The sequence below is a fragment of the Rissa tridactyla genome, chromosome 11, assembly GCF_028500815.1.
Source record: "Rissa tridactyla isolate bRisTri1 chromosome 11, bRisTri1.patW.cur.20221130, whole genome shotgun sequence".
NCBI lineage: Eukaryota > Metazoa > Chordata > Aves > Charadriiformes > Laridae > Rissa > Rissa tridactyla.
This window is the reverse complement of record NC_071476.1, coordinates 7867487-7880623: the sequence shown is the minus strand read 5'-3', so window position 1 is coordinate 7880623 and position 13137 is coordinate 7867487. Positions and strand designations below refer to the sequence as shown.

The following is a 13137-nucleotide window of genomic DNA, read 5'->3' as shown; positions in this document are numbered from 1 at the left end:
CTATGCTTTAATACTCATTTCTTATAGGAGCTGCTGATCTGAACCACAGGTACTCCCTTATTCAGCAGGATGTTACAGCATGGACTTTAGCCATGTACACTAAGGACAGGTTTCTCTTCTGAATCAGGGTTATAAGTAGCCCATACTAGGAATATTTTTTTTCACTGAAGTTTCATGTAATATTAAGAGCTTGAAAGCAAATTAGAAATGAAAGTTTTCTTTTACTAAATGCAAATAATTCCTTTCTTCTTGCCACTGGCCTACAAGCCTTTAATGCAGAGCTGGGTCGGCGGAGCGAGAGGTGGAGGTCTTTTCCAGTCTGCAGCTGAGCACTGGGAGCACGCTGAAGACCAACACCAAGTCACACAAAGAGCACACATGTCGTTTTCTGGGAGCCTTTATACATCAGAGTTTAAACAACTTGCTTGGTTCCTGAAACGGCTACTGGAAAAAATGCAATGGAATCAAAATAACTTAATCATTTGGGCAGAAACCCTACCGGAAATATAGAAATAAAGAGCAAACAAAGGACGGTACCAGAAGGGCCTGTTTGATTTCGAGGGTGACTCGAAAGGCCGTTCTACCCGCGCAGAGGTACCCACCATCGCACACTCCTCTGCCCCAGCCCACAACCGAGAAACTCTGTGACCTCTCTCTGCCTCTCCACCTTGTGAGTCTGCAACCATCATTTCAGCATGTATCACTCACAGTCAGTATTATTACTAGTCGTAATATTAGCCAGCTGTTTGTTGTTGTTGTTTAAAAAAAAAAAAGATGACGATGACAACAATCATATTTAACTTTATGGACATTTTGCTGTAACAAGACTTTACCAGATGTTCTGCCCCTCGGTTGTGCATGCCACAAAAGCATGTTTTATAATGACATAAATACAAAGCAAGATGAAAGTCATGGAAATGCCTGCGTGTTCTTTTCTTAACGCAGCTGTATTTGAGATGGTTTTTGCATCTGTCGAGCATAAATCAAACGGGGGAAAACGATCCTCAGAACTAGCCCGTTCCTTGATAGTGAGTGTTTTGTGTCACACACATTAGTCGATGTCAAGAATTATTCTCCGTTATAAACTTCCACTTCCCACACTCATAAGGAGGTGAAGTTAAATGTTACTAAAGCATTCCCAACCCTGCACTGGAAAGTGCTGAGAGCTTCAGGTTTGCTACATTTATTGATCAGCATTGTGAAAGATAAGTAACAAGGACTGCTTACGAGGGATGTATGGCAGCTGCAATTCCTAATTCCTATTCCCAGCAGTGCCAAAACATACATGAGTGGCTACAGCCAAATTTCTGACCTGGACATGAGGATTTGTTCATGCTCTTTGGGGACATGTTAATGAATTAATAGTTGAGACGCTCAGATGAAATTTCCTCATCGGTAAATACGAATATTTATTCTGTTTAAACTTTTCGCATGGCTTGGCCAGGGCACTGGCAAGCAGGATATCATATACATGACAAACAGGCTGAAGCGATAAAAAGTGTTGCCATGTAAGCACAAAATATAGCGGCACCAGGAGAAAGAGAACCCATTTTTTTTCTGACCTTTCCAAAGCAAAGCACTACTTGCGGCGAGCCCTCGGCTGCGCGTTACCTATATCCTGTATGAATGAATTCCTTTTTTGTGTGATTGTTCAAAGCCAATATGTCCGTTTCTATAGAAGCACCCACAGGATCACCGAAAACCACATATTCAGCTCTTGTTAATGTCAGCAATGACGTACCAGAGCAAGTACTTGTTTGTCCTGAAGAAATACAGGACTTCCACCGCTCGAGCACGAGCCTGCTGCCGAACGCCTGTTCAGAAAAAAAAAAAGAAAGAAAGAAAAGAAGTTGTTGACATGAGAGGAAAAACCAGGTTTCCTGTTTGAACTCTGACAGGTACTGGAAGATATGAGTAACATCAAATCTTGGTCTGCTCTAAAGGCAGTCTGTGGTCAGGGGGTTCTCACATTTGTTTGTGTGGAACAGCTTTGAATTGTTTGCAGATACCGCGCAGAAGAAACTCAGAGATCCTTATCAGGGCGCAGGGCCTGTTATGAAATATATGCATTTGTGAGCAGGTTACAGGAGATCAAAACGGCTCCAGATGACATGCCTCACATGCTGTAAAATGTGGTAGATGCTCCCGAGATACCTCTGAAAATATCACATGTCGCAGCGTTGTCGAGTACAGGCAGTGGCCACCTTTATTTCCATTTCTCGCTGCGTGGCAGGCGAAAGGAGTTTGGGGGATTTTTTTTTCCAGATCATTCTTCTTTTTTTTGTGTGTGCGTGTCAGTTTGACTGCTCAAATTAAAACTTTCCTTCATTATGATTTGCACTAACAGAACTACCCAAACAATTGCAAAAGAAACTAGATGCTGGAGAAAAATGGCTTTAAGACACCCTGGGTTTGCCCCAGCTGCATGCCACGCTCTCCCCGCAGGTGACACCACCTGGGGAACAGGGGACAATGCCAATGTGCCCATTTACCAGCTCCTGCAAGCCGCAAACCTCCAACCTGCAGCGAGGAGAGCCAGGAGGGATTCTGCATGAGCAGTAGGGACTGGTTTGTGGCAGAAATAAAACCAAATCGATTTGGGTGGGAATGCTGTAGAACCCTCGGTGACCAGACTAGCCCCTGGATACCCAGCCCAGCCCTAAGAGGTGCTGGGGAGCATTGTCCCATTTGTAAGAGGCTTCCCAAAACAATCGACCAAAATCGCAGCTGAAAGCCTGTCTCCCTTGCCACACAGCCTGCCAGCCAACGGCACACCGCTTCCTCCTGTCTAAAGATCAACCCCTACAAACTTCTCTTTCCTCATAACTTTGGACAAAGTCTAACCAGTTGACCAAAGACCTTCCAAGGAGCTCACCCTCCAGCCCAGGTCTCCAGGTATGAAGAGCTCAAAGGGCCCTGCTCAGCCCCTTCCTCACCACAAGCAGATCTCCAACTCCAGCACCGCACGCTTGCGATGCCTTCTCCTTTCAACCACCCCTAATGCTGCATTACAGTGCCTTTACATACACAAAACAGCTTCAATTTTCCTTACAGTCTAATGCAAGCCATCGTTTTCAAAAACTATCCGAAGAAGAGGCCTCCAAGAGCTTTGCTCAACCCAAGTCATATTGGGGGATGCAGCTAGGTCATAGCTCCGTGTTACAATTTAATAAGTGAATAACTTAAAGTTGCTGCAGCTCATTCATTGAGGCAAAACTCTCCTCAAAACCGTGGATCCCAAATTCATGCCATCAGCTCTCTTATAGCCCAGACTGAGTCCACACAAAGAGCTTCTACTGAAACCAGAGGCAGTTCCTGCGTACACACCCGATGAAGGAGACACAGTCCTTCAGGAGGAACCCTCTCCTTGGAGAACATCAACACCCTGATCCATTGCCATGAAACCACCAGACCAAGATGCTACCAGGAGATAAACTGAACTCTCCTGGGCCATGTCCTGCACAGCAATGGAGGTCCCCAGCTGATGGTGGTCCCTAGCTGGTGGGGGACAGTGCTCAGCACCACACAGTGTCAGACCTTCAAAACCATCGATTTTAGGGCTCCCTACACATCACTAACCTCAAACCCGCAGCTGATGAGACGGTGGCAGTGAGCTCCTCTCAAAAACCCGTGGCACCTCCGAGCTAAATGGTTCACCTCCTTGCAGGCTGCAGAGCCAAGCTCAGGAATGGGTCACGGCTACAGAGACTCACCAACGACAATGCCGTGCAGATCTGTTACTGTTGGATTCTGCCTGTTCTCTTGGATTTTTGTCTTGGTTTTTTTAGTTTTATATTTCCAGCTGATGTGTGTGAGCCTCTTCTACTGCAGTGAACACTCCCAGAAAGCAAGTTCTCAGCTTACACGCTGTAAGCAAATCGAAAATTAAAACCATTAGATTGAGGAAAAGAACAATTCCCTACAACAGGGCTAGCCAGTTGCAGCTAAATAACAACTCAGATTTCAGATCTGGGCTAGTCCTAAACTCACTTAGCTTGCAAAATCCTTCCTCGAGCTACTTGTAGTAAACAGTAAGTTTGAAGCAGAAAACAGAAACTCAGTAAATAATTATCCCCTTAAACTACTGGGTGTCATGTCTTCATTTCTGAGATAGAACCCTTTCAGATAAATTCATGATTTTCCATATTAATTTTTGTAAATTTAGTGAAGGCGTTTTTTGTTCCCCCCACAAGACCAGATGGATTTTGCCAGTTGGATTTTAACTGGTTCTTCTGGTGCAGCTCATAAATACAATACGAACAATATCTTCCCAGTGATCTGGTACTGAAATTCCCCTGAAATCACTGGGTTTATTTAATACCCGTGCTTAAGAGCGTTCCTGAATCAGGGCTATAAATCACAAGAAAAAGCTAGAGGAATCCTCCTGTCACTGAAATCATTGCCCAGTCATTTATTTGAGGATAGCAGAATTAAGCCATTAACTTTATTTTTAGTAATTCATACCAATGTCATTAGAAATGAACTTATACAATGAAAAAGTGCATAAGATAAAACCTAACAGTATAAAGAATGAAAAAAAAACAAAACAGTAGATTCATAAATAGAAATAACATCGAATTCATTCAGTATTACTTGACAGCAGTGGAAAAAAAATTTTAAAATGGGAACGCTGGTTGTTCATATACAGCACCACAGCATCATAAATCTACAAGAGCGAAGGGTTTGTTTTAACTCAATACTAATCTATGGCCAATTTTTGAATAATTTTCGAAGTGAAACTGCTTAAAATAACACATTACAGATCTTTGTTCCTTTGAGTCTTCAAGTACTGATGTGAATTATTACATCCAAAAGTGCTGTCCCCATCGATTCAGCCTTGTTTTAGCAAATAATAAGACCAGGTGTGCTCATACTCTTTGCAGATTTTGAATATTAATGGACAATCAGGAAGATAATCAAATTTAACCAAGATATAAGAAAGACAGATTAATTCAATTAGAAATATGATTTCTGCTCATTATGTTCATTCAGCACAATTTCGTTAAGGCATTTTCCCTTTTCATTTAACTCTTCGTGCTTAAGTGCTGCTCCTAAATGTTTGGATTTTTATTTGAAGAAAATAATTACAAGGAACAGTGCTCTTAATCTTATTCAAATTTTTTTCTTTTCAACTTGTCCTTTTAGTTTGGAATTTGAGACAGTTAATAAGATGGAATAGGGCTCTGTGTGCTCTGAGCAAAAGCTTCATTTATTATACCCAGACTTTCCTGGTAACAAACAGGGAATCCAGCCCCGCTCTGCCAACCCCACCACTTCCCTCTGAAATTCCAGCCATCAGGTGCCACACACTGTACGTGGCTCCAGCTCTGAATTAATATTTATCAGCAATATTACCCAATTTTATGTTATCAAATAGGCTGATAATCAAAATTACATAGTGGCTTATTAAAAGGAAAAAAAAAAAAGGCGGGGGGGGGCATTTTTAAGAAAGCAACTAATTTTCAAAGTGTCTAAATCTTTTTGTCTTTTTCTCTTTTTCTTTTTTTTTTTTTAATTCTATACTTTCAGAATATCTAACCACAAGCATTTGAGCAAACTAGAGAAAAGAAACTGTTGGTAATTTTCTGTAAGTTTCAAAAGGCAGCAGGATATACACGCCGTTTTATGTTTCTATCTATAGAGACCTGCAGGCAAACGTACAGTGGAACAAAGATAGACATCTCGATATATTTGTACCTGCCGTTCATGTGCCTATATGGAGATAGATTCTTAATTAGATAAGTAAACAATGGAAAGTTTTAAAATTCGTAGTTTGAGTGTACGGAACTCTTTCTCTCTTTTTCTCTCTTACTTCTTTAGTAATACATTTTTATACGCTTTCCACACGTCACAGCTGATCACAATGCATCCAGCAGTGCTGGCGTGTTCTACAGCAGCTCTGGGCTTTGACCTGCATTGAAGCACAACCAAACATAGAAAAGTGAAATAACTACCTTTGATTCGCATATTTCTTTGGCATTTAGCACGTGATTTTATTATTTTTTTTTTAGCAGAAAAATAATTTCTGAACTACTGAGTGAGGTGATTGCAACATGGAAGACCTTAAGCAGAACTAAAGCAGCAAGTAAAATTAGACAAATATGGGTTTATCATTTAATGGGCAGGGTCTGTATGGGACCTTCGGTCACGGCTGGAGCTCCCGGAGCAGCCCTGCTCCCTGTTCTCCCCTTCTCCCTGCTGTCAAGTGAATATTCAGTGAAAACAGGACCATTCTCCAACTAATTCTAGGTGAGAAGAGTCAAACGTTTTCCAAACTGGAGAAAACAGACACCTACCAGACTACAAACCAAACCAGTCCTCCTCTTTCTTTCTTTGCCTCTCCCTGTCTTTTATTACCACGCTGCTGCTGTGATCTAGCCCCAGGCTCCTTGCCAGCAACCGGCAGTAGCCGTTGCTGCTGCAAGATGCTTTGATACAGGACTCGGCTTCTCCACCCTGAAACCAACAGCCAGGGTCCGGTTAGGTGGTGTTACCCGTGCTTTGGCTGGAGGTTGTCCCCCATAGCCTTCACACTTCCCTGCTCGGTCCCCATGGCTCTGGGGACCATGCCCTTGGACACGTGGGGTTTTTACCAAACCTCAGAGCTCAGGTTGAGCCTGCGGTGAAGATGCTCCTTTAACACACCTAGTGCCTCAGTTTATAAAAAACTAAGCATCCATTTTGGGGGGGGGGGAAGGACTACATCAGCAGCTAGTGGGGATCAGAAAAGCTCTGGTGAGTTCAGCAGGACTACGCCAACTCACACAAGGTTCAATTTCAGACCACAGGGCTCAATTCAGAAGACACAAGAGAATCATGCACTGGTTTCCCAGCACTGCTGGAAGAGCCATTCAAATGTCCACAGAAATCAATCACTTCTAGCAAACTGAAAGGCAATTTGCTTATTTTTATTAAGCTTTCTTTGTCCCTATACTGGCAAGGATTTAAGGAAGCAAAGATATAAAACAGAAATATTTAAAAGAACATTCATTAATTTGTAATAGCTACAACGTGTATTTTAAAACCCCATCTCTCTGGGAATCGTGTGTTAAATATCCATCCCAAAATTTAGACAATTCCAAAGAGGATATATATTTCTTTGCAACCAAACTAGAAATTAATGAATTGAAATAAATAAATCCAATAAAATCCAGATGATGACTCTGACTAACTTTGCTTTCTTAAAGAAATCTGATGGCTTCAAGAGTCTTCCTCCCTCACAGTCAACAGAGTTCAATGTTAACTGTAGTTGGTGGTTTCTCAGTCTTTGTAACAAAGGATTAAAAAGCACAACTTTGATAATAAAACTTGTCTGTGATCTTATTTAGTGATAAGTAAAGTCCAATGAAATCATAGAATGGTTTGGGTTGGAAGGGACCTTTAATGGTCATCTAGTCCAACCCCCCCGGTATGAGCAGGGACATCTTCAACTAGATCTGGTTGCTCAGAGACCCATCCAACCTGTCCTTGAAAATGATAAAATACCATCCAATACTTTGGTACGATGAGATTATTCTGGTACAGAGAGTTTACAACCTGTTTACCTAAGCCTTCCTGGAGGTTTGAAGCAGTACTCCGAAACCTCAATACTGTTAGGACATCTAAAATAGCCTCCAAGTGTAGGACAAAATATACCATGCAACGAGGTGCACAACTAACAAAGTCAGATCCTTTAATATAACATATAATTGTGTTTCACCTTATGCAAAATACGAATTTTGAGTGTTCACTAGAAGTGAAAGTTGGCACTCAGGTGAGGCCAGCTCAGTGTCTCCTGTTTACGTCTTTCTTCAAATTTCGCAAGAGCTATAAAACCTGCAAAGATTTTGTGACAATCCCTCGCTTTATTTTATTCCAGGCTGGAGGGGCAATATAAAGCAAAAAGGAGAAAAATAAAGCAGAAAGATTAATAAAAAAAAAATCCTTACTCTTAAAAGCAAAAGGTTACTCTTAGGTTGCAAATGTCACTTTTCAGTTGATGAATTTCTCATTCCTAGCAAATGTTTCTGTGATTTTCACTTTCAGGGTCTGTGTTGTGTAAATATTTTATTTTTGGCCACAATAGAGGCTGTTTGTAACCCCTTGATGTGTTCCTGGGGCTCCTATTGATGCCATTTCAGGATTCTCTATCGCATCACATTACTCGCTAATTTTATCACTATCAGTTTTATCCAGTCTATTGTGTGGCTGGTAAAATTGAAAGCAGCACCTGAAATACAATTCTAGGAAATCACCATGGAATTTCACCTCCAGATTTCAACACTGACTCTCCGGTAGCTGGAAATCCAGGCTAAAAGCAATAATTCTGTTCCTGCAATATAATAAAAGTGTGTAAGTGGTTGTAAGTACTGCTATTTTTAGCCAGTACAAAGCTTCCGCTTCCCCAAACCAAAAAAAAAAAAAAAAAAAAAGAGGCAGAAATGAATGAGAATCATCTGCAAAGTCTGAGCTTCTACAGTCCTCCAAGTGTGTTCGCTCTAAGTCCTTTTTGAGAGTTGGGTTGATTCCAGTTTTCTGGCTAAAATCCACATCAGCTTCATACCCCGGGGTGGTAAAACATCATTGCTTTTTAGCTTTCTGGCTATGATCCAGCTCCCAGCCACCCGTCTTTCTTGGGTCATCAGAATTTACCTTGACTTTCTGCTTCTAATCCTGGTTCTCACCTGGCCGCAGCACTGAACCCCGTGCCCAAACCCAAATCATGCCTTCCCCAGAAGCTGCTATCTACGGTACAGGATTTCCCAGACAGGATTGTGCAAATGCATATATGCATTGTAAAAAAAAAAAAAAAAAAAAAAAAAAAAAACACACTACTCTGAATGCAAACTTTCCTAAACCCTTTGATGACAGCAATAGAAAGTGGGACTGCAAGCGCTGATGCGATGCTGCTTACTTGCATTTCTCATTATTGTAACAAGCACTCAGTCTACAGGCTCTAGAAACCAAACAGCAGCCAGGGACTAATTCTCCTCTGATTGCTACCCTGCTGCTGATAAAATGTTACAGCACAGACAAATTCTGCCTTCAGACTTTTATATAGACACACGTACGCAAAAGGCACCGACGGCACCGCTTTTCATAGCGATTCACAGGACAAGACAGGAGGCAGAGCGTTTATCTGTTGGAAGAAAATGCTGCACCAAACCAGCACCACCACAGCACCTTTAGCTGAACGGGAGCAGAATGCACAAGCAAAGAGGAGAACAGGAGAGAAGGTGCATGGCATTGGGTCCCAAAGACACACAGAGCCCACGGCTCCATCGTCCCCTGCTGCTGGTGGAGCCCACGGCTCCTGCCCCACAGAGAACTGGGCAGCTCCCCCTACGGCACCCATGATGTGCTCACTGCCCAGACAGGAGAAAGTCAATTTTCAAAACAGAAACTCTAAAACGTGGAAGGCTGGCACACAACAACTGGCATTTCAGAGAGACAGCAGATTGTTTGGTTTAGTTTTGCTAAATTTGTTGTATTTCTGTTTTGTTTTTATTCTGCTCCTCCTCCTCTCTCTCTCTTTCAGGTCCTGTGTTATAATTATTACTTAACTGGAAAGGGCTTTCTCTAAACATTTCCAAGTAGCCTTTGGAAGGCTATCTTTCCACAGCCCTCAAAGTTTCTACAGAAATCTATTTTCCCCTCCTATCTTGACAATCTTTTTGCTTCAACAGTATATTTTCTTCTTTCTCTGCTCTTCTTTTTTAACAGCCCTTGACATGGCCAGGAGCTACCAGGCAGAGAGTTTCCATTGACTTCATTGTGCTTTGCTTCACACTTTACATTCAAAAGTTTTCTGCCCCTTCTCATCTTCAGATCCCTTTACCGCAATGCTTCCTACCCACACAGAAGCTAGTTTGTATGAGCTGGAAATCTCGTGAGACTGTGGCTCTCAGGTTGTTTCCAGTTCCCAAAGAAGGCAATGTTTTTGCCCTCAGGGGGTTTCAGTAACTCCCATTCTGAACTGGCAACAAACATAATTTTTCAGGCACAAAAGAGCCTCAGATTTGGTCAGATTTAGATAGAGCAGACAGGGGTAGTTGGCCACTTCTAGCCCTATCGATTTCATAAGGTTTGAGCAATTCTTCAGCATGGGTGCCAAAGTGGCTATCCCTTCCCAGGAACCTGGGGATCTAGCCATACCCAGAAGGCGAACGTCAACAACTCATTATCAAGTTGATTCATCAAAGTTCTGCAGGAAACTGTCTCGGATCCAATTCTGTTCAACGTTTTCCCCTGAAATCGGGGATGATAAAACAGAAAGGACATGTTTAGATTTGCAGATGATGCGAATGTGGAAGCCACTGCAAACATATCAGAGAACAAGACTGAAGTTCAACTTGATCTTTATGGTAGAAATAAAAACGGATGAAGTTCAATATGGATAAGTATCATAAATGAAAGGAGCAAGCACTATCACCTGCAGATGCACATTGTGAAAGGGTTACAGTGAATAGGAGTCAATAATTGCAGGTTGTTTCAAAAAAAGTGACTATGCAGTATTTCCTGTAGGGCACACGATGAAATGCATTAGCTGTGTTTGGTACCAGTGCAGTCCCAGCTGTGCCAGCCAGCCACGTCGGGGTTTCAATTTCAAGGAAGTTATGGAGCAGTTGGAGAGAGTGCCAAAGTCAGAGAGGAATGATCAGGCAACATGAAAAATACGGCCCTTAGGAGAGGACTAAGAAAATCGAGGTTTCTGAGCTCAGCTTGACACTGAGCCCCTGCTCACCAGCAAGGGAACGATACAATCACAGTCGTAAAAGGCATCTAAACAAGAAAATAGTTTATTGGACACATCCATAGATGATATAATGAGGTGGACAGGCAAACTTTCTCAAGAAAAACTTTGATGAGACTTTAAGAATACCCTTTAGGGAGAGAGCAGCACTGGAACAGGCTGATCGGAGAAGCTGTAGAGCTCCCATCATGGGAAGTCTTTAAGAATAGATTAAAAAGTTTTTCACTAGAATGAAAAAAGGCAGTTTTTCCTGGAGTGGTTCAGGGGATGGGTCAGAAAACTTGAGAATTCTTTTCCTTGCTTATTAAACAGGTAGCTATGGTTAGGTTCTCTGGGAAGATCAAAGCAAACACTTAACCAAGCACAATGCAACTGCAGATTCATGGATGTTGTAATGATACAATTTTCTGGATTTTTAAACCCTCAACAACAGTTAGTGGCCAACCTTGCCCAGAAGGTCCACAGAAATGATGCAATACCAGTCTGCTGACAGAGATCTACGGTGGGAACAGGGAAGAGTCCACCTTGATTGCTTTTCACTTACAAACCCACACGGTTCTCCAGGAACTGGCTTGGCTTGAGCCAGAAGGATGGAGCTCCACTGACAAAGTACTTTTCCACAGAAGGATCTCCATGGTGCACTTGGGCTCATATTTTCTGTCTTAGCCTTTGTCTAACAACAACAACAAAAAAACCCAACCATTGACAGATCTCTCAGATCTTATGTCATCCTGTTTCCACTCCCACCCACCATCTGGCTGTCCCTTACCCTCTCCCACCACCTTCAGAAGCTGCTCCAACAATAAAACATCTCAGCATTGACAAGAACATTAAGGTTTTTTCAATTATAGAGAGGTCATTTCTGAGACCAGCTTTTCCAAGCACTAAGACAGAAGAATAAATTACGTAGCAAAAGGATGAGTAACAATAACTGCTAAACAGGGAGCAGAATGAATTCCTTTTCTGCATGTTGAGTGAAGCAACTGCTGTCCCAGGAGTTCCTGCCTTCCGCCTGTATCCTTCCCTTATTCTTCTCAGCATTGGTCAAAGCAAAGGTAAACAACCAACGGAACATCCCGCGCTTCAACCAGGAGCGAGACATTGTAATCCTAAACCCTGGGCCAAATCCTCACGTTACACCAATGATTTATCCCAAAGGAGGATCTGGCCACCCGTTTCAGTCACCGTCTGGCGTATTGTTCACACACACTGTGTGCGTGAGGTTCACTCAGGTTTTGCTCCCTTAACTAGCTTGATATTTACTTACACAATTATTTCATGCAGACTTATTGTTCAAGCCTTTTCTTTTGTTCTTGTAAAGACTAACTTTCTAGAAAGACGCTCAGCCGGCAAAACATTTTGAAATATAGTTCTCTGGTGGTCTATTTTCAGAAGTGAAATACTTGGTGGTCACTGTATTTCACTACTAGCATTTAGTGGTTTTAAAAGTTGTTTTCTGTTCTACATATTAACATAATTTGTTTACTATAAAAAGACTCTTAAACATATATTTCTCCAATCTTCCTTGGCCATTACAGAACGAAACCTGAACGTTATATCAAAGAGACTAAGGCAAAGTCAAGTCTCAAAATGTTCCTACCCCAAACCAAGTTGACTTGCAGATTCTAACTGCTTATTTTCCAGATAAGCTTAAAAGCCCTTAAAACACCACCACAGGCACATACACCACACCCCATCAGAAATGCATCGCATTCCGTTATTGTCGCAAGAAATACCATAATAGCAGGAATCCCAGCACGTAGGAGACAGACACACTGAAAGCACAGACTCTGGTCTTCTGCAGACAATATCGATGGAGAATAAACAGCGATGTTAAAAGTTGTATGACTTATAGCTGTGTCTCAGCAACTGCTCCTGCTCTCTGCTCCTGCCTGCAAAAGAACCAAGCAAGAAAGATCTCAGACACTAGAGGAGTCTTCAGAAAAGGATTTTTAAGCGCTCAGGAAAAAACTCTCCTCTTCCCTCATCAGTCATGTTTGCCACTAATGTTTTATTCTGGGTAAATATTTAACTGCAGGTAGTGTTTGACATGCCACCCTCCCGTTTACAGAGTATCTGGTTACACAGTGGAACACGGTATTTTCCCTCGTCGTGAAAGCTTCCTTAAATAATAGAGGGGGAATCAGCCAGGTCTGTACCCAAAACACGACCTCCGTGGGTTGCGTGTACGTGGGCAGGGGAGAGAATAATGTCAGGAAGGCAGCACGAGTGGTTCAGAAGTCATCATAAAATAGTATTGAGAAATGGGAAGCAGCTCAGAGCAGGGCTAGCAAAATAATGAAGAGCCTGAGGGAAGGGATGGTGGAGGAAAGATTAGAGGAATTGCATATGTATATCTTTGACCAAAGGAAACAGTCGAGGGATATCTGACAGGTATCAGCTTT

General features: G+C 42.2%; 1 long non-coding RNA gene across 1 annotated transcript; it reads right to left on the bottom strand.

The window, feature by feature from the left end:
- Positions 1-466: 466 nt before the first annotated feature.
- On the bottom strand, positions 467-12728 carry LOC128916360 (uncharacterized). The gene is made up of 5 exons (XR_008468944.1): positions 12469-12728; positions 8210-8311; positions 5698-5911; positions 3714-3867; positions 467-1814 (listed from the first exon to the last, which is right to left on the bottom strand). It is a non-coding gene; the product is annotated as an uncharacterized LOC128916360 (long non-coding RNA).
- Positions 12729-13137: the final 409 nt, after the last annotated feature.